Source organism: Nylanderia fulva, unplaced genomic scaffold, assembly GCF_048542155.1.
Source record: "Nylanderia fulva isolate GAGA-0341 unplaced genomic scaffold, ASM4854215v1 Scaffold39, whole genome shotgun sequence".
In the NCBI taxonomy this organism is placed as follows: Eukaryota; Metazoa; Arthropoda; class Insecta; order Hymenoptera; family Formicidae; genus Nylanderia; species Nylanderia fulva.
The window spans coordinates 1,802,659-1,825,618 of record NW_028190466.1 but is presented as its reverse complement, the minus strand read 5'-3'; the positions used below and the strand labels follow the sequence as shown (position 1 = coordinate 1,825,618).

At 30.6% G+C, this 22,960-nt stretch overlaps 1 protein-coding gene across 1 annotated transcript in view; it reads right to left on the bottom strand.

Annotated features, from left to right (window-relative positions):
* eag (potassium voltage-gated channel protein ether a go-go) overlaps positions 1-14,306 on the bottom strand; it is a 149,020-nt gene extending 134,714 nt beyond the window's left edge. Inside the window, 1 exon segment of the mRNA XM_029320590.2 lies at positions 13,880-14,306. The gene's annotated coding sequence lies outside the window, so the exon portion shown is untranslated.
* Positions 14,307-22,960: the final 8,654 nt, after the last annotated feature.

The window sequence follows — 22,960 nt, the reverse complement described above, 5'->3', positions numbered from 1 at the left end:
TCATGTAGAGTTTACTTGAATTAAATTTTAATTTAAGGCTTAATTATGAAGATACATTCAATTTAACAGATTTTACAGATATCAATTTTTCTGTTAATTTAACTTAATATGGATATATTAAATGGGGACACAAATATTGTGTCCATATTTTAACACAAAATAAATACAAAACTTCAAATAATTTGAAATAAATTTTGTGTAAAATTAACATAATTTTAATCATGTAAAAATTAACAAAAATTGTTAATTTTCGATTTTATCATCCCCACTTATATTATAAAATAGAAAATCAATATTTTTCCTGTAAATTTTAACAAAAAAAATCTTGTTACTAATAAAGCAGAACTATTTTATTTAATTTATTTTATTTAACATTTAAGTTTAATTAATAGACCAGCAATATGTTAAATTAACACATGAATGTGTTAAATATTTAACACAAAAATTTTAACGGGGACCGTTTTTAACACGAAAACACCAATTTTTCTACTGTGCAAAAATGTAAAAAAAATGATGGCTTTCCTCGACATTTTCGCTGAGGAAAAATCATCTCCAAATATGATCCCAGGAATCTGTCATTAACAGGTTCACTATTAATTTTGGGACACCCTGTATAGACACGTTTATCGGATATGTTCGGACTTTACCACAGTTTTCCTTCGCCGATATATTCTGCAAGTTAACTCAGCCAAGGCCACAGCTTGAGCTTCAGAAGCTTGCGACAAAGCGATTTCGGTCGATCGCCTAAATCAGCGTCTCCCAAGATTATTCTGAGGCCTCTTCTGGACCAGAACTGAAAGATTATAAAAAACGAAAGATGATTTTCTTCTTTGCTCCTGCTGCTTCCAGTCGAGCCTTTTATCTCTCGCATCAGAGCGCGGTTGATGTAATTTATACAAGAGCGATTCGCAAAGTCCTTCGAACTTTATTCCAGATGGATTTTCGATATTTCGTTGCTCGAATATCTCGGCGAATAAGACATGCGATTTGCTTTGCAAAAAATTTTATACGATATAAGTATGGGAAAAAGCGATCATTATTCAAACGTAATGTCACATAGTGGAAACATTTAGGTTTTCTTGTTAAAAACGGTTAACATTTTTGTGTTAAATATTTAACACATTCATGTGTTAATTTAACATAAATATTACTGTTCTATTAAATTATTAAAATAACTAGAAAACATGTAAAAATAATACACAATGTGCATCTATTTTTAATTTTACACAATAAATATGTTCTGCTTTAATAATGATAATTTCTGTTAAAATTTACAGAAAAAAATGTTGACTTTCTATTTTATAATATAAGTGGGGATGATAAAATCTAAAATTAACATATTTTTGTTAATTTTAAAACTATGTTAATTTCTCGCAAAATTTACTTTAAATTACTTGAAGGTTTGCATTTATTTTGTGTTAAAATATTAACACAGTATTTGTGTTCTTTTAACATATTCACAGTTGTCTTCATTTAACATATTCATACTATATTAAATTACCAAAAAAATTTCTGTGGACCGTTTGAGACATGTGATATCTGTTAAATTTAACAGAGAGAAGACACAAATATTGTATTAATATTTTAACACAAAATAAATGCAAAACTTCAAATAATTTAAAATAAATTTTGTGCAAAATTAACATAGTTTTAATGTAAAACTTTACTAAAAATATGTTAATTTTAGATTTTGTCATCCCCATTTATATTATAAAATTAAAAAATCAATCTTTTTTCTGTAAATTTTAACAGATAAATCTTGTCGCTAATAAAACAGAACATATTTATTGTGTAAAATTAAAAATAGATGCACATTGTGTTATTTTTACATCCCTTTCCAGTTGCTTTAATAATTTAACATTTAAGTTCCATCAACACAGCAGCAATGTGTTAAATTAACATTTAACACGAAAATTTTAACGGGGACCATTTTTAATAAAAAAAATTCCTACTGTGTAGGAGTCAAGGAAAAGTTATATTTATTTAATAAAAAAATTCCAACTATTGAGACAAATATAAAATAATGTGAAAAAATCCAGATAAATAGTAAACTTTCCTGACTTTTCCCCGACAATTCCAGATTTAGAAAATTCTCTGAAAACACCCGGTTTTCCAGATTTCCCTGACCGCTAAACACCCTAAAACCCCAAAGTGTTTTCACTCGATACCGATTATATCACGTATGAAGTGCGATATCGCCGAGAGATAAAACGCGTCGTAAAAAGATTCTCTTAACCGCGGAATGCAACGAGAGAACGCGGTCTCACCTCGCGCGTGAAGGAGACATCGCGTGAATTAATCGTCCTCGCGAGTATACGTATATACAGGGTGTCCCATTTTAATGTCCCACCCCAAATAAGTTTTTCATTTATGATTGTAGAAAACAATGTTTCAGACAAAAGTTGTATATATGGTTTCGAGGAGGACATAAGCTGGTGCCATTAGTTTGGCCTTGAATAGTTGCTTAAGGGTCATGTAAAGGTCACTTTTAATTTCTTAAATGGGACCACCTACTTTCATTACATATTCTTGTAGCTGACATCGAGAGCTTTCCAAAACACTTTTTTATCTCAAATACTTTTTGAGTTATAAGACAAGATCATCTCAAGGTGACTTTTACGTGACCTTCAAGCAACTATTCAAGGTCAAACTAATGGCACCACCTTATGTCCTCCTCTAAATCATACAATGTATATACAATCAAACCATTAGTTTGACCTTGAATAGTTGCTTAAGGGTCATGTGAAGGTCACCTTTAATTTCTTAAATGGGACCACCTACTTTTATTACATATTCTTGTAGTTGACATCGAGAGCTTTCCAAAACACTTTTTTATCTCAAATACTTTTTGAGTTATAAGACAAGATCTCCTCAAGGTGACCTTTACGTGACCTTCAAGCAACTATTCAAGGTCAAACTAATGGCACCACCTTATATCCTCCTCGAAATCACACAATTTTTGTCTGAAACATTTTTTTCTACAATCAAAAATAAAAAAACTTATTTGGGGTGGGACATTAAAATGGAGCACCCTGTATATATATATATACATATACAAGCGAGAGGTGCCGCTCACGCTATCTCTCCCGCGACGTCATTCGAGAACGCGCGCATAAATACGGCCGGGCCAGCGAAATAACGTCGCGCGTGACGTTGCTGGGACGTGGCTGAGAGCGAAGCGGAGCGAAAAAGCCGAATTACAATTCCTTCCGGCGTCCTTCGGAAGGATGCAGCGGCGACTGCTGTCGTCGTCTCGACCTCCCACGTATGAAGATGAGAGAGAGAGAACGTTTCTTATGCCCCCGCGTGCGATGTGTCTCGGAGCTTGACTCAGAATCTCAAGTGTGTAACGAAATTTCGCTAAATTCTGGAAACGTGCGCCGCGTCGGGGAATGAAAATGTAAAACGCGAAACAATATGAAAATACATAAAGCGTCGGCATTTGCTCCCGATAGGAGCTGAGAAGGGAAGAAATGTCAATAGATAAGAATAACGCCTCGTTCGACTGAAACGTCATTTTTATAGATTTACTAACTGTTGCGTCTACCTATTTAAAGAGTGATGAGAAAAAAAATAAAATGTAAATATATATTAAGAAAATTAAAGAAATTTGAAGAAAGTAAAGAAATGATTTCAAGTGAGAGAGATTAAATCTTCACAGTAGAAAAATTTGTTTTCTTGTTAAAAACGGTTAACATTTTTGTGTTAAATATTTAACACATTCATGTGTTAATGTAACATATTTATTAAAAGAACTAAAAAATGTAGCAATAATAATGTGCATCTATTTTAAATTTTACATAATAAATATGTTCTGCTTTATGAATGACAAAATTTTTCTGTTGAAATTTACAGTGAAAAAGGTTGATTTTCCGTTTTATAATATAAGTGGAGATGATAAAATCTGAAATTAACGTCTTTTTTAATTTTTACATTAAAATTATGTTAATTTTACACAAAATTTATTTGAAATTTTGCATGTATTTTATGTTTTCCATTTAACATATTCATATTATGTTAAATTAACACCAAAATTTCTGTGGGCCGTTGGGACATGTGATATTTTTTTTCCAGATTGATTACAGTTACTTAATTATTTAATTTAAAAAATTGTAATTGCGTGATATAATTATGACAACTTCTATATACTTCTATAAGAGAGATAAATCGTTTGGACGGAGAAAATGAGGAATAAAAAGTAGAATTTATTTACTTTTCGCAGCAAATAGTCTGTGCAACATCATTAATAAGTTCATTTCGGTTTAACGCAAGAAAGTGAAATCTGTACTTTAATGGAGAATGGAATGAAATATACATCAGAGACTTGTAATTAAGACGCGAAAGCACGATGTTTATTATATACATAAGGTAAAACGCTGTATTAATATTAATTCAACAGCTTGCTCGTCGTCGTGGAGATTGATTCACGGGACATTTGCATAAATTACACGGACAACATTACAAATTGTCGCGCGCAGAAGAAGATAGTTTACTGAGACATCAAATTACAATTGAAAGTCGCGTCCGGAAAAGAGTAAGTAATCGAAATGCGAAACGAAGAAAGTATATTTCCACTGAAAATTAACTGCTCGCTATAAATTCTCGCGTTTTTTTTTTTTAATTTCTTCTTTGTAATGTGCTTGACCTATTTTCGCAGACTCGATCCGATATTTGAGTGACACGATGGCTGTGCAAAAAAAAACTGTAACGACTTCGCGCGCTGACTATAAAAAAAAATATCGCGTTTATATATAAATGCATATATTCCCCTTCCAGTTTTTCAGTCTTTTATAAACACAGCAATTTGTTATCAAATTTGTTTCTCCACAATATTGCTCCTATATTGTTTATTTAGAAAAAAAAAATTTGTGTTTTTCAACTTGATCCAATTAAAATAGATATACGCGAAATAAATTTCTCCAAATTGTAGCAATTATATAGAATCGCGAAATTAATTCGACAAATTATATAATATACACAAATTATTATATTTAATATTATATTATCTATATATTTTATATTGCAGTAAATTCTTCAAAGACTTTCCGAACAAAATAATTCCTATTATCGTTGAAACTATAGATTGCAAAAAGTGCAAGAGATAAAAGAAGAGGAATTGTTGGAAATTTTAGACGTCTGAAACTTATTTGTTGAGAATTCGATACGCTTCAAGACAGCAATACAGATCACGACGAGTTGAGTGAGGTAGAATTAATCCGATAATAAGATTAAAAGACGCATTGTCTTAATGCGCGAAGTGCACTACAAAGACAGAAGACAACTAGCGATCTGTGATGTAAATCTCAAATTGTAGTTCATTCGTGAGATAGGATGTATATAAACACGATATTTCCCTCGGGAAGCAAGCAAATTCGCAATCTACGGAAGAATATAGAGAGCCATCGAAAAAATCGTAGAAAATTAAAGATCAAGCGATCGTTGTTACGTATCACGTATAGATATGCAATAAAAATATATATATATATATTTTGTATTACTCCAGAAAAATTAGACTTGAAAAGGTCAAATCTTCATAAAAATTAGGATCAAGCTGAATTTCTGTGGAGATTTTTATTTCGATGTTCTAATGAAATCTTGAGAAGGGGTAAATTTTAGTTTTTTGACATTATCTCAAAAATTATCAATTTTTCGAGAAAAATAGTTATTATCGAACTTGTAGCTTATAAAATTCCCTACAAAAAAGGTCATTATACTTTCTTTCGAGGAATTAATCATTTCGAAGATATAGAGCGAATTAAGTCTTAAAAGGTGCAGAAAAATTATATTAAAAGAGTATTACAACTTTACCGCACGTTTTACTTAAAAACGATTAGTTGTACGAAAAAAAGTATAATGACCCTTTTTGTAGAGAATTTTATGAGCTACAATTTTGATAATAATTATTTTTCTCGAAAAATTGATAGTTTCCGAGATAATGGCAAAAAACTAAAATTTATCCCCCATAAAAAACGCCCTGGATAAAATTAAGAGTACTTTTCAGGATTTCATTACAACTTCGAAATAAAGGTCTCCACAAAAACTCAGCTTGATTCGAATTTTTATGAAGTCACAGTAATTTTATTGGACTAAATGTGTATACACATATACATATATATCTTTGAATCGCCGACAGTTAAGACAACACAGTAAGAAAATTTGTTTTCATGTTAAAAACGGTCCCCGTTAAAATTTTTGTGTTAAATATTTAACACATTCATGTGTTAATTTAATATATTGCTGTTGTGTGTTACCTGAACTTAAATGTTAACCTATTAAAACAACTGAAGAAAAAATGTAAAACTAATACAATAAATTTTTACACACGTTCTGTTTTATTAGAGACAAGATTTATCTGTCAACATTTATAGATATTAATTATTAATAATTTAGAGATAAAATTCACAAAAAATGTTGGTTTTATATTTTATAATATAAGTGGGAATAAAATCTAAAACATATTTTTAATTAATTTTTTACATTAAAACTATATTAATTTTACACAAATTTATTTGAAATTTCTTGCAGTTTTGCATTTATTTTGTGTGTTAAAATATTAACACAGTATATTTGTGTCTTCATTTAACATATCTATATTATGTTAAATTAATACAAAGATTTCTATGGACCGTTTGGGATGTGATATCTGTTAAATTTAACACAAGTTTTTCAACTGTGAAGATTTTTATACGGCTATACTCGCGAAGACAGTATTCAGAATGTGTGTCAGGGAGGAAACTCACAGCAGGAAGTTTTTGGCATCCGGTCGATATGCCAGGACGAATTGGCGAAATGTTATACGGGAGCTCAAGGGAAGATATACTTCTCGCGAGAGGATTTTTGAAAATTTTTACGTCGAGCAGAAAATGACGCACACGTAAAATTTGCAATATAACTTATATAAAAAAATATATAATTTATATTAAATATATTATTTAAAAAAAAAATATTCATACGAGCGTAAATAAAGCTGCAGAAATTATTCAAAACCAAGTGTGAAAGAAGTTAATTAATAGCCAATATATCTCAACAAAATGTAAACTTATTGATTCGTAAACAAATTTCGATGACGAGAAAACAAAGGAAACTGCTAAATTTCAATTGTAAATACGCCATCGTATGTGTCGATAAACTTATGAAATCGAATCGATAGGGTATAACGGATGGACGATGAACGAAAGGTAAAATTGGAAATATTTCTTTGTGTAAAAAAAAATATATATATCTAGCGTGACAATAAAGGGCAAACGAAAACGTCGAGCGGAAAAGCTTGTGGGAATTTTCCACGTTTGATCGATCGACAGGAACTGAATGAAAGTTCGGACCGTTCATCTATTTTTCTCTTTCTTTCTTTCTTTTTTTTTTATAATACTAAGTAATCCGATTAAATCAACTTCACTTATACCTGACATTTACAGATGAAAATTTTACAAATGCATGCAATCATATCGATGTTGTTTACCACAATTTCGCTTTACAATTTTATACAAACATGGAAGCGTTATTACTTTTATCCCGCATTGCGAATATTAGTGTGGAGTAATATTTAAAATTACAAAAGGGAGGAATTATACGTCAAATGTTAATGGACAATTATATAATTATAAGAAACTATTAGAAAAATTACAAAAATACTCGTTCAATTGAATTGACGATTTTCGCTTTGTGCGTCTCATTCAAAGATATAACTTTGTCAAAGGAAGTTCATGAGAGAAAGAGGGAGAAGAAATAATCCGTGCCAAAGCGGTTGAAGCGTAAAATAATTTCCTCTTGTAGCATTATTAACGAGAAATTGATTTAAGATTAGCCCTCTTTCTTTCTTTCACGGATATTGATTCAATAAACCGTAATTTTTTGCTTCACTTGAAGAGGACCTCTCTTGTGCCATATTTAAATAATCCTTTTTAAAACACGCGCGATATTTAAATAATCTATCTTAAAAACCATCATTTTTCAAAAGTGTTGGCAATCTTGTGTGACCGACCGATAGTTCGAGTAACAAGCTGTTACAACCTGTTACAGGTTCGGAGAAGCAACCTGTTACGAGATTGGCAACTCCGCGCTTATTACACAATTAAAATTTATATATATTTACTCGAATCAATACGCAGATCATACGCAGAATAAAGCTGAATTTTTGTGGAGACCTTTATTTCGATGTTCTAATGAAATCCTGAAAACCCTTAATTTCAGTGTTTTTTTATGGAGAGTAAAAGGGGGTAAATTTTAGTTTTTTTGCTATTATCTCGAAAACTATCAATTTTTCGAGAAAAATAGTTATTATAAAAATTGTAGCTCATTAAATTCTCTACAAAAAAGGTCATTACATTTTTGTTCGTACAACTAATCGTTTTTAAGTAAAACATGTGGTAAAGTTGTAATACTTTTAATATAATTTTTCTGCACTTCTTAAGACTTAATTCGCTCTATATCTTCGAAACGATTAATTCCATGAAAGAAAGTACAATAACCTTTTTTGTAGAATTTCATGAGCTATAATTTTGATAATAACTATTTTTCTCGAAAAATTGATAGTTTTTGAGATAATAACAAAAAAGTAAAATTTACCCGCTTTTACCTCCCATAAAATAAACACCCTGGCTGAAATTAAGGGTACTTTTTAGAATTTCATTAGAACATCGAAATAAAAGTTTCCACAAAAATTCAGCTTGATCCTAATTTTTATGAAGTCAAAGTCTAGTTTTACTGGACTATAAAATCAATGACATAAATTATGTAACTCAATCGGGTTGCAAATTTTAAAAATTTTTTATTTGAGGAACTGTATACGTCTCGGATGCTATTTATTTCTGTTTCCATCTGCATCTGCAATTTATTTTTTCATCGACTTATTATTCTCGATATGCGAAGGTGGAAATAACAAAAGCGGAATCGGAAGCGTTTTGCACGTCGTAGAATAAATGAGGAAATTCTATTTGCAATTTGTACAAAGTTCCGATTGTCTCTATTTACAAGTTCAATACATGTCGCAAACTTTATGCAATTTCCTCCTCACGTGTACGATAATAAAGTTTGTTACGTCACCTATTTTCGAGAAGTCACCCTCTCGCCGAGAGAAAAAATTATCCGCAATTGCACCGAAAAAATCTTTTCTTAAAATGCATATTTTTTTATAAGTCTTCTTAATAAATATTCTTAATGAATAAGGATTAATAATTTAAAAATTATTTAAATTATTTAAATTTATAAGTTTATCAATTAATATTAAAAATAATAATATAAGCAAAGATATGTGTATTTAACTATGTCAATACATAAAAAAATATTTAATTACATGTGTAACATTTAAATATACACATGTGTAATAAATAACAAATGTCCATTTGTTAAGACTGTTTTTTAATCATTTCAAATAATACACTAATAAAAAACATCCCTATGAGTATATATATTTTTTCATGTTACAAATATCTAATAAAAATACCTCTTTAGAAAATTTTATATAGCTCTTAAATTATATAAGAGGATCCTTTTGATGCCTTTAGAGGAAGATGTTATATAAAGATAAAATTTTTCGGTGCAATTTTTTATTCCTAATGTCAAGAAAAGAACTCGATGTACAATATAGACAGAATCAAAGACACGTGATAAATAGCTCGGTCTGTTAACGACCGTCATGTACTTGTAAGCCTCAATGAAGCACGAACCGCAGCTGATCGATTACGAGAATGTTAAGCTATCGAGGTTCAACCTAGTAGCCTTAATTGATGAAACTTGGCGAGTCGACTTCCGCGTCTCTCCATCTTCTTGAGGGCAAGAGATTGAAAGACTATTCAGGTGTAATCGACTATGATACGTTCGGATCTCTCTCTCTCTCCCTACCAAGTCCAGGGTGTCCAGCAGACTCAATGAAAAAATTCCCTGACCTTTTCAAATTTTCCAAGATTATAGAAATTAATGTTTTCACTGACTTTTTAGTATTATTTTTTTCAATTATATAATTTGCCTATATCTATATGATAAATCAATTAAATGTTAAATCATGAAATCCTTGAGATATTTTTGTTAACAATGAAAAAGTTCGAAAGTTAAAAAAACAAACACTTAAATCAATTACAATCTGCATTATGTACGATAATCGAAACAAACGTGTCACTATATAAATTATTTAAATGATCACCTTTTTATTTATATTATATCAAGTTTTATTTTTAATATATTTAATGGTATCTAATATATCACAACAAAACTTTTAAATACATTTTTAAAAACATTTTTAATAAAATTAGTGTATTAATTTTTAATTAAAAAATGAATTAAAATAAAGTTCTTGAACAATATTATAATTCTCGAGCAATGTTATAATATATTTTGAAATATATAATACATTGAAATAAAATAACACGACGACGAAAATATAAATTAACAAACACGCTGTAGATGAATCGATTTTTAACAACATAGAAAATTAACATACTGGGAGTCAAGGAAAAGTTATACCTATTTATTGAATAAAAAATTTCAAATTATTGAGACAGATGTGGAATAATGTGAAAAAATCCAGATAAATAGTATTTCCCGACTTTTCCCTGATAATTCGAGATTTATAAAATTTTCTGTCAATATCCGGTTTTCCAGATTTCCCTGACCGCTAGACACCCTATGCAAGTCGTTCATCCTCGATAATAAGCAAGGGCGGGAATACCGTTGTGGCTTTCTGCATCGGTGGCCGATTGCACGCAACAACAACCTCGGTCGTTATAATTCCCGTTACATATGTCTCGATTTAATTACCGTGTCGAAATCCACTGACAATATATGTATATTACGAACACGTACCGATTATGACAGTTCGCGTCGCGAAATAACGATTTTGTAATTACTTTCGAGCTTAAAACGCCCTATCAAGGTGAAATCAATTAATTAACGAGCGATATATACAAACGAAACTGTTTTGCCTGCCCAATCATAATGAATTTGTGCTAATTACTTCGATAAGCACGGAAATAAGTACTTAAAATCGCGCGTTTAAAAAAAATCAACGAGCAAAATAAAAAATTGATTAATTAAGACTTTAAGCTCTCAACATGAAATGTATATTTAAACTTCAACGTGGGCAGAGAAAATTTGAGAAAAAATTATTACTGCAAGAAAATTTGAGAAAAATGTATGCCCTGTGCATATGGATTTTAACATAAATTTTTTGTATGATACGGAAAAATTAAATAAATTTTAATTCGAGATTTATTTATTCTAGATATCTCTTACAAAAAAATTTGAGAAAAATTGATACTAAAGTTCGTTGTGCACAGGCCACAAATTGTCTTGCAGCAATAAGTTTTTCTTAAATTTTCATTTGAGATTCATCAAAGAAGAAATTAATAAAAATATCAAGAAATTAAATAAATCTCAATTTACTTAATTTCTTGGTATCATAAACATTTTAGAAGAATTTATGTGTTGTGTACAATAAGCTTCAAATTTTTCTCAAATTTTTTTGATGTAGCACCAAAAGAAATTTGAGGAAAATTTATTGCTGTAAGATGCACACACGTATATAAAATAGTTGAGCGCTCTTTATGTCTAAAAGGAAGCTTTGAGAGATTAACAACGTGTAGTTACTCTCGTAAGACGATGCAACTTTATAAGAACTGCAGCTCTGTCACATCTGATATGCTGTCAGGTTGCCACAAGATAAAACCGAGGCGATTCAATCGTTGCCTACGGCTGACAAACTTCGATAACTCCTTGTGCTCCTCTTTTATCGTCGCCATAAAATCCTCGAATGCAAGCCGTCGCAAAATCGAACGCGTTTGACAATTTAAACACATCGAATACATCGCACGTACACTTAACAAAAAATCCAAGCTAGTCGTTGAAACACCGAGCAATCATCGCGTGATTTTTCACGAGAAAAAGGAAATGCGTGATAAAAAAAAATAGAAATTGATTGATGCTTTCTTCGGCTTCTTTATCGGGTTATTAATTGCTCGTGAGCTGATACACGCTCCGTTGTTTTACTCACTACTAATGGAATTTATAACTCGACACGGGGATGCTAAAGTTCATCGGGCAACACATGGCACGATCATTATCCCGATCATAATTTCGAGTATAGGCAGAGATCATCGAACGATTAATGATCGTTCGCGACCGTGTAAATTTCACCGTCGCTTTTCGACGTGTTTTGCGCCGAACTTTATATGTATATGCTCTGACAAATGTGTTAAACACATATATCCGTATCATGAATAATTTAACAAACTTTGGTCGATACAATTCTTGAATATACACGATTCCTTATCCTGGCACAACGTATTCTAACTTCGTTATCTTACCCGGCACACTATGCCTTCATTTCTCGTAAATGAGAAAAATATATATATATATATATATGTTAGTATCGTATCATATTCTACGATTCACTTGCAATCGAGAAAAGCTCTAGGAAGCGTATGGATCCTCGGTGCACATACATTCTATATATATCTCCCTCTTCGTCGTCTCTCAAGAGATCACAATTAAGAATTCATCTGCCCTCTCCTGCTTCTCCAGTTTTCTCTGATACACACATATTTCTATATTATATCTATTCCAATCGACAGACTACTCGGTTATTTTTTATAACGATACACTTTTATTTCATGTATATTAATTATATAAAATTTATATATATTGTATATCATAATTTCTCTGATTAATATTTACCACAATAAAAATATTAATATTAGCACAATAAGAAAATATGTTCGATTGATTCTACTATGTATGTACACAGTTGAAAAATTTGTGTTAATTTTAACAAATGTCACAAACAGATATTTTGTATTAATTTAACATAATATGGATATGTGAAATGGGAATACGAAAACTGTGTTGATATTTTAAGACAACATAAATTGTAAACTTCAAGTAATTTAAAATAAATTTTATGTAAAATTAATACTGTTTTAATGTAAAAATTAACTAAAAAATCTTGATTTTAGATTTCATCACCTCCACTTATATTATAAAATAAAAAATCAACATTATTTTCTGTAAATTTTAACACAGAAATCTTGTAACCAATAAAAGAGAACACACTTATTGTGTATAATTAAAAATAGATGCACATTGTGTAATTTTTACATCAATAATTTAACATTTAAGTTCAATTAACACAGTAGCAATATGTTAAGTTAACACATATAAATGTGTTAAGTATTTAACCCTTAACTGCTATCGTCAAATTCACTGACTTAACTGGTATCATGGGGTCATTTGAGACCCTAACATAAAATACTTTCTCATTAGTGAGGTATTATATTTTTATAGTTATTTATTTGATTAAATGAAACAATACACTCTTCCAAAGACATCACTCAATTATATCAGTCATTTATTAATGTCGTTAACAATTACATAACTTTTCTAAAATCACAATAAGAAAATTAACATAATTTTTTACATCTCTTGGGTCATTTTTGACTCCACGATACCAGTTAACACAAAAATACAAATTTCCAATTGTGTTATATATTAACATTATTTCTTGTGGTAAATATTTTAATCAGAAGAAGCTCTTGTATAAAATTCTTCCAATACCTAATTGTCCCACGATTTTCAGATTAAATTCCAGGAGAAAATTCTCTCCGTGTATCGTTATAAAAAAAAAAAATGGAGAGTGTAGTCCGTCGATTAGAAATTTTGAATGGAACCTCCGAGGATCGTTTGCGCCTACCGTCCCGGAGATGAGAGGATTGCGCGATAAATTTTCGAGCAGGTATCACAAGAGCAACGCGGCTAAGAACCGCGATCATTCCGGACTAGGTCGCGTCACGCGGCGCGATCGCTACATAATCCGCTTTCATACATTGCTAACTAAAAATTAAACCAGCACGCAGCAGCGATCGCGGAGAATCGCTTCTATATCTTCTCGTACCGGTGCGAAATAAGCGAAGTCCCGCTTCGTTATATCCCCCTTTTTATCTGTCGTCCCGCAGCAGGAGGATGGTGGTTCCGTCCATCGTCTCTCTCTCTATCTGGATCCTATTGTATCCCGAGCACGAGTCGATCGATCGAGTCGTTGCCTGGTGCACGCGCGCGCTGACCGGTTGCGGCACTCGCGGATTCCGCACAGAGAGATCCTTTTCCTTATTTATGGTACCCCAATATCCCGAAAGGAGAAGACGCACAGAACGGTGTCGCGGACAGTGTCTTTTTTTTCCTGCACCCTCTTCGAAGCCCGCGCGCGCGACGATCACGCGATTTCGCGACAGGGAAATAGAGACAGATCGGCTCCTCGGCGCGGAACCCACCCGTATCGGCGGGGTGACCGAGTGGCGACTGAGGACTCACCCTGCGTGGTGCCGCGGTGGCGGCGCTGACTACCCCTCCGAAAGAAGAAACACCATCCCTCCTTCCACTCGCACGGCGGCGCGGCGCGTCGCGGCGCGCAACCCCCCGTCGAGTGTATATTTGTGGGTGTGTGTGTGTTTGTGTGTCTCGCCCTTTTTCTCTCTAAATTCTCCGCCGCGACGCGCCGTCTCCCCTTCGGTTCTGGTCCCGACGCCGATCGGAAGACTATAGACAAGGATGCGAGACTCGGGTCGGGTCAGGTTCCTGTTAATCTTTGAGGACGGAGGACCAACCGCCTCTGATCTGGCTTAGGGTTGACTTCTCCGGCTGGTCAATGTGCATCCCGGCGATTTAATACACACGCGCGCCTGATGCGAACCCTTTCACTGTCAAGGGGACGCACGTGACCCGCTGACACATAAACGAGGAGGGAGAACTCCGGCAAGAGAGACAGTTCATTATTTTTAATGCTTTTATAATGTTATCGTTGATTTAAAGATTTTATTTTGCGAAGTTAGCATCCCCAAAATTCACTAATCTTTCTTCTTTTTTATTTAATTCGCCAAGACTATTTTTAAAATGAGGAACTCTAGAACTCTTCGGGGTGCATTCTCATAACTTAAAAAAAAAAATTAGTTTGTTAAAAGATGAGCTGCCAACTTTAGAAGTTAGCACTCCCAAAATTCATCAATCTTTCTTCTTTTTTATTTAATTCGCCAAGACTATTTTTAAAATGAGGAACTCTAGAACTCTTCGGGGTGCATTCTCATAACTTAAAAAAAAAAAAAAAAAAAAAATTAGTTTGTTAAAAGATGAGCTGCCAACTTCATAAGTTAGCACTCCCAAAATTCAGTAATCTTATTTTACTTAATTCGCCAAAACTATTTTTAAAATTAATAAGGAACTCTATAGATCTCTTCGGGGTGCACTCTCAGAACTTAAAAAAAAAATTATTTTTTTTGAAAGCTGAAGTGTCAACTTTACAGAGGTGAAAAAACAATGTTTATTAAGCACGTGATTCGATGTAAGAACGTTAATGTTTTTTCCCATGAGTGGTCGAATTTTTTTCTCTCTCGTCATCCTCTGACAGGGAGATTGCGTGATCCCCTTGTATAAGATCGATGAGATAACATATCGTTACACTTTTGCGTGGAATATATCTCGACTGCTTTTTGGCAAATTTTACAATTCTATTACGCTATTAACGATCTCTCATTCTGCTCTCTCTCTCTCTCTCTCTCTCTCTCTCTCTCTCTCTCTCTCTCTCTCACTCTCGTGCGAGTATTTCCCGGCGGAAAATTGGCGGGACTCCAAAGAGAAACCTTTATGACAAGAACTTTTGTAATGTTCGAAGATTTACCATGCTTAATCGTCCAAGTTATTTGCATTAACAACTGTTTTATACGACTACGCAAACATTCTGATATTAGGATGTTGAAAGAACAATTGTGGATAAAATAGAAACGGTATTTTTATGGAAGATACACGTAAAGAGTAGTAAATTCTTTTTCCATTTTGATTCATATACTACATAATAAATACTTATAAAAGATAATGTATATAAATTCAATCTTAATAAAATTAATATTTTTAATAATTTGATGTGATTAATGTGTTGTTATTCAAAGCATATTAAAAAATTTCGAAATAAGAAATGTTTAATTTTTTGTTTCCTTAATGTTAGAAATATCTGACATTTTCTTTCTGATAAGTTTTATTATTTGAAACATAGTTGAAAACTTTGCTTTCTTGTTAAAAACGGTCCCCGTTAAAATTTTTGTGTTAAATATTTAACACATAAATTAACAGCAATGTATTAATTTAACATATTGCTGTTGTGTTAATTAAACTTAAATGTTAAATGATTATAAAACTGAAAAAGATGTAAATATAACATTATTAATGACAAGATTTACCTATTAAAATTTACAGAAAAAAATGTTTATTTTATTTTATAATAAATACAAATAGAGACAATAAAATCTAAAATTACCATACTTTTTTAGTTAATTTTTACATTAAAAAGCTATATTAATTTTACACAAAATTTATTTTAAATTACTTGAAGTTTGCGTATTATTTAACATATCCATATTATGTTAAATTAATACAAAACTTTCTGTGGACTGTTTCGGACATGTGAGACATCTGTCAAATGTAACACAAATTTTTCAACTGTCAAGCTCTATCGAAAAGCATTATGATTCAAATTAATTCTAATGAAATAAAAACATTCGCATATATCTGTTGTTTGCAATTTAATCGTCAAAAACATTTGTCAAAAATCAAAATCTCTAAAATTCTGTTTGTAATAAAACTACTCTGTCAGTATAAAAATCTCAAAGACGCAATGCGAGACACGCGAAGACGGGATTTCCCTATGGAGATGAAAGGAATTATTCTCGATACGCTCTATGAGTCTATCTCGCAACGTCATTAGGGAGACGTTATTATGATCACGGTGTATTCGGCATCGTGTATTTATTAGGATAATGGAGAAACTGTATGGACGACCGAATACCTCGCCGCGAGATACGAGGGTGAATAAGAGAGGGATGAAACTGCGTCGAGCGAAGAGCGAGGGAGATAGCGTGCGATGTGAGAGGAGGAAGACAATAGGAAATGCAAAAGCGCTTTCCATCGTCCGGATTAATGGAAACGTAGTTCGGGCGACAAGGATAGCTTTTTCGACTTCTAGACGAATTTTATTTATCGCTTCTCGCGCGTCGACGCATTTATTATTAACACAATAACAGCTAACGCTTTATTGTACTTGAACTAAATATTAATATATTTTAATATATATAAATTAATATATATAATATTAATATATATAATATATAATATAAGAGGTTATATTTATAATACATTGTATTTATATATCATATATATTAATATTATATATTATGTTATTTGTATATTATATACAAATAACATAATGTATAATATATATATATATATATATATATATATATATAATATGTATACTATTAATATATAATATGATAAGATTAATAATATAATATTATAAGATGTTATATTTATAATTTATTGTATTTATATTATATATATTAATATTATATATTATGTTATTTGTATATTATATACAAATTCGTAAATATACAGATTATAGATTTTATTAAATATATTCACGGGAAAAAATTAGCTATCATATAGTCAAATTTTAGTTGTCCCTATATTAATACACATGAAATTTAGTTACCACACCTAAATTTTAATCAAAAGCTAATATTTTTAGCTACAGAATTCTCCATTAAACTAAAAAATATATTAGTCGCCACAGCTAAAATTTAGCTATTTTTTCCGTGATTTAATAAAATATATTTTGACGAGCAGATTTTATTTTGCAACAATTTTAAGAAATAAAAATTTCATACTAAAACTGTTAATCTTATCGTAAAACAGAGAATTCACGTTTATTCGTGTTTATAAAAAAAAAAAACATGTTGGTGCTATTCTTTTTTACAGATAACAACGACGCAATAATATATTTTAAATGGAGTTAAACTTTTATTTCAATAAAAAAAAGCCTGGCAGACAAGAATAGAGCCAACATGATAAAATTACATTCTTCATATCGGTAGAAAATAATAAATAATATAATTTAAAGGTCTTGTATATTTTCTGCAAAATCGTAAAGAATCATTATTGTGAGTGAAAATATCGCAAATCGGCATGAAAAGGAAGCTTTCACGAGACACAAATGTACAATTTCAGAATTTGCTTTCATTGAAGGCGTTTCTGACAAAAAAATATTCCTTTTGAAGTCAACAATGTTTTGAACGAATTCAAAGGGTAATGCAAACAAAGAGTAAGAGCAAGAAGGAAGTTACATCACTGCAATTTCCTTCAAAAATTCGATCGCAAACGATGTTGGGTTAGTTTGAGAAAAGATTTCTGGATTCTAAAAAAGAAGCTTTCCAAAAATAATCAGAAGTCTTTATTTTCTATAGTATTCTAATAATACAACTTATTGTATAAGATTTGAAACCTGTATAAATTCAGCTTGAAATTCTAAGGATTGTTGAGGAGGAAATCTTAATATTCATGACAAAATAGAAAGGTATATTACGAGTGGCATAGTTGCATATTTTATATTTATTTTATATAAAAAATATATTAATATACATATAAAAGGCAATAAGAGCTAATTAAGTTCTGTTATTAATATTTATTTGTGGAAAAAAAATTTTTAACGTAAAATATTAGACAAAAAAGTTCGAACTTTTTTGTCTAATATTTTTTTTCCACAAATAAATATTAATAACAGAACTTAATTAGCTCTGAGCAGCATAGTTGCATATTTTATATTTATTTTATATAAAAAATATATTAATATACATATAAAAGCTCTTATTGCCTTTTATATGTATATTAATTTTTAAAGAGCTGTTACAAATTATTTAAAGTATATATATATATATGTAATTTGCGTATTATATTAAAAAAAACTTTCCCAAAGTTATAGACTTTAGTTACAGAAGTGTCAATATATTTTGTACAAATTTCTATTTTGTTAAAATTGTAAGCTATAAAATTTAGAATGCCCGAATGTCAATTATGTCAGTTACGTCAATTAAATTTTAATCCATAACATTTTTTAATACAAAAAAATCTAATCACATAAGTAGCAACATGAATGTATAATAAATATACTAATTTCTTCACAAAAATTCGCGCCGTATCCCGGAACACGAAAATAGAAGGGGCAAAGTAGCCCATTGGAATCCACGAGCACCGTGATAATGTCTCCGAGGCACGAAGAAGTCGCGTGCTAGATAAAGAGACATCGCCAATTCAACGAGGAAGGAAAGGCTGGGATCGAAGGCGTCGAAGGGAGGGCGCCACCTCGCCGACAACCCCATTTCCACCCTCTCTTTCGACTCCTTCGAACTGATTCCTAGCGATGACTCTCATGCCAGCATTTACTTATGATTTTCGCAGAGAAATACTAGACGGATTTTAGTTCAAAAACGACGCCATGATAATATTCAGAGTGTCCAGCAGACTCAATGAAAAAAATTCCCGGACTTTTTCAAGACCAGAAATTCATTTTTTCCCTGACTTTTTATATAGTATTATTTTTTCCAAAATATATATATATCTATATGATAAATCATGAAATCCTTGAGATATTTTTGTTAACAATGAAAAGGTTCGAAAGTTAAAAAAAAACAAAAATTTTAATCAATTACAATCTGCATTATGTACACAAAAATTTTAACAGGCACCGTTTAAAAACTACTATATGTTCAAAAATGATCGGGCGCCGTAATAATATCTTGTTGATAAAACGATTTAAGGAATTATTAAAAAAATAAAACTTCGTCTAACGATAAAATAAATATCTATAATTTTTCCCAACAATTTTGTAAAAATAAAAAAATTATTTTAATCATTCTATTCAACCTATAGAAATGTTCTTAAAAATACTTTTGTAGATATTTAATATCTTAGAGAAGATTTATGAGGGACATTTGGGATTGATGAAAAAAGAGAAAAATCTGATATCTCCCGTATGAAATTGTGTTGATCCAGCGACTTGTGTCTGAATGACAAGGTTCAAAACTTTATATCCTTTAAAGTTAGACAGCGTCTATCTCCTTGCTGAAAAATAAATGCCATCGCTATTGATATCATCAAACATTCACCAACAAAGTGTGAATGAAAGTGGTGGATGAAAAAAACAAATGGGTGATGAAAACTTTCGGAAAGCGAAACGTGGGTCGCGAAACTTTCGCCGATGACAAAGAATTGACATTATACCGTGGTCAACACGAGTAGGTAGATCGTGGTCAATGTAATATCAATAATTGGTCCATGTCACATGGCAATCTTTCTTTTTCCTCTTTTTTTCTCTCTATTTCTCTTTTGTCATATTTTATAGCGACATATTTTAACAATACACCTTTGCGTTACAAATTCTTAAATAAATTGATTATTCACTAAAAAGAAATAAGTGTTTATTTCAATACTGTCAAATAAATCATTTATTTGAAATTAATAATAAGTATTTATTTGATATACAAATATTTATTTGACATAAGAAAATTCTTTTTAAAACAAATAAATATTTATTTGTTTCAAATAAATGATTCATTCGACAGTATTGAACTAAATATTTGTTAATTTAATAAATAAACAAAAAATTATTTTATATATGTTGCAAAAAAAATTTAATATTAGACAACTTTGGAAAGAGATTATCAAAGAATTATCCAGAGTTATCAAAGTTTCTATTTTCTCCTCGTAACAATAAAAGAATTCAACGCAACAAATTCCTTTCTAAATTAAGTATATAAAAATATTTTTTTTAAATATTTATATAAATTTATTTATTAAAAAAATATATAAATACATATTTTTTTTACTATCAAGGTATCACTTTTTCCAAGTTTTAATTATTATTGTTTTCTTTCGCATACGCAGTCAGCAATAGAGACGAATTAATCTCAGTTAATCGCTGTCTATACTATATATCCCCAGAACGAAAGAAAGAAATCATGTTAACGAGATAAATCATCATTCATCCCCACACATGTACGTACATATACATAATCGCACACAGAAGCTCCCTGTGGACCACACATCACGCACGTACAAATCCGACTCTGTGAAACTTCGGTCTCCTCCTCCAGTGGGCTCATTTGAAATGCAAATGCCGGATTATCGACCCTCCATACGACGCGATGTAGACAGCAAATATATATTGCTACTTGGCCGACTGTTAGCCCGCGCGATTATCATATATTGCTCCGCTAAGAATTTTGAAGAAAAAAACCTTTGTTTCGCATTTCTCTATAGGTTAGCTGTCCCTCTCCACTTTTTAAAAATAAAAAAAAACAAATAGCTCATAATAATGAGCTATTTATATGAGCTTTTATATCCCGCAAATTTAAAATTTTAAGCTCGTCGCATTAAGCAGGAATTTTAAACTTTTTGCAAGGGGGCTGATTGTGAGTCGACGTCGACTCAGCCCCCCACAAAAAGTATTAAAATCCTGCTTAATGCGACGAGCTCAAAATGTTAAATTTGCGGGATATAATAGCTCATTATTATAAGTTATTTGTTTTTTTTTATTAATCAATTAGAATCAAATGTACTGATTAAAATCGATTAATCGATTAATTTAACATAATATGGATATGTTAAATAGAGACACAAATATTGTGTTAATATTTTAACACAAAGTAAATGCAAAACTTCAAATAATTTCAAATAAATTTTGTGTAAAAGTTAAAAAAAAAAGATGTTAATTTTAGATTTTATCATCCCCACTTATATTATAAAATAAAAAATCAACATTTTTTCTGTAAATTTTAGCAGATAAATCTTGTCATTAATAAAGCAGAATATTTATTGTGTAAAATTAAAAACAGATGCACATTGTGTTATTTCTACATTTTTTTCAATTGTTTTAATAATTTAACATTTAAGTTCAATTAACAAAACAGTAATATGTTAAATTAACACATGACTGTGTTAAATATTTAACAAAAATTTGGGGACTATTTTTAAGCAGAAAACAAATTTTTCTCCTGTGTACACCAACGAAATACTATCGCAGTCTCAGTATTATATGAATTGATATTTTTTAAATGTCAAAGATCGTTTTAAACTTTCGACAGTTTTTATGCGATGATATTTAGACGTATGCGGCGTCTATTTTAATTGCACCTTCTTTCGCATACAACATCTAGGAGATATGCAAATACAATCCTCTTGATGATCCTCTACGTTTTCTCGCATAAAACGCAATCGCGTATAAAGCACCACTTGGACAGAAGCCAAATAAAAGCTCGCGCGTAACTCTCGCTAAAAGCTCGAAAATCGCTCATAATTAATTCCGCCTGTTAGAAGAAAAATAAAAGAATTGTATTCCTCTCGCCGAGTCTTTGCAGAGTCACGTCGCGATCATGACATACTTTCTCACCTGCTAGGATGTTCAGTTATTTCTCTATTTCTCTAATCCAATTAAAAAAGAGCGAGAGGAGGACGGGAAAAGCAATTTTGTCTCTTTCAAAACTTGAAAATTGTCGTATATTTTCTAGATAGAGTAAATCAATAGAACACAGATAATAAAGTTTATCTTACGATATATCTTATGATAATAATTAAAGCTTTGGAAAATATTTTTATTTATTTAAAATAATAAATTGAAGACTTTGATATAAAATATAAAATCAGATTAGACACAACAAACAACCAACTAGTCTTTAAATTCTTCCCTAATTATTTTGATACTAAATAATTTAAAAATTTATTTAAAAAAAAAGTTAACAAGAGCCAAACTTATTAGATGCTAATTATTTTGTGTCAAATTACCTGGCTTTCATTAGTCTTTTTCTTATCTGATTTTGTATTTATAGGTTTCACTTATGATAAATATTATTATAGAATATTCGAAATATGCAATATCTGTTAATGCAACGAAGAAAAAGTTATGCACATATAATATCTTTAAATTATTCTTTTTATGTATACTAAAAAAAAATTATTAAATTAATAAATATTTATTTCAATATACTGCCTAATAATATTATAAATATTTATCTGTTTTGAAATAAATTTTCTTATATCAAATAAATATTTTTCACATCAAATCAATATTATTTATTATTTTCAAATAAATGATTTATTCGGT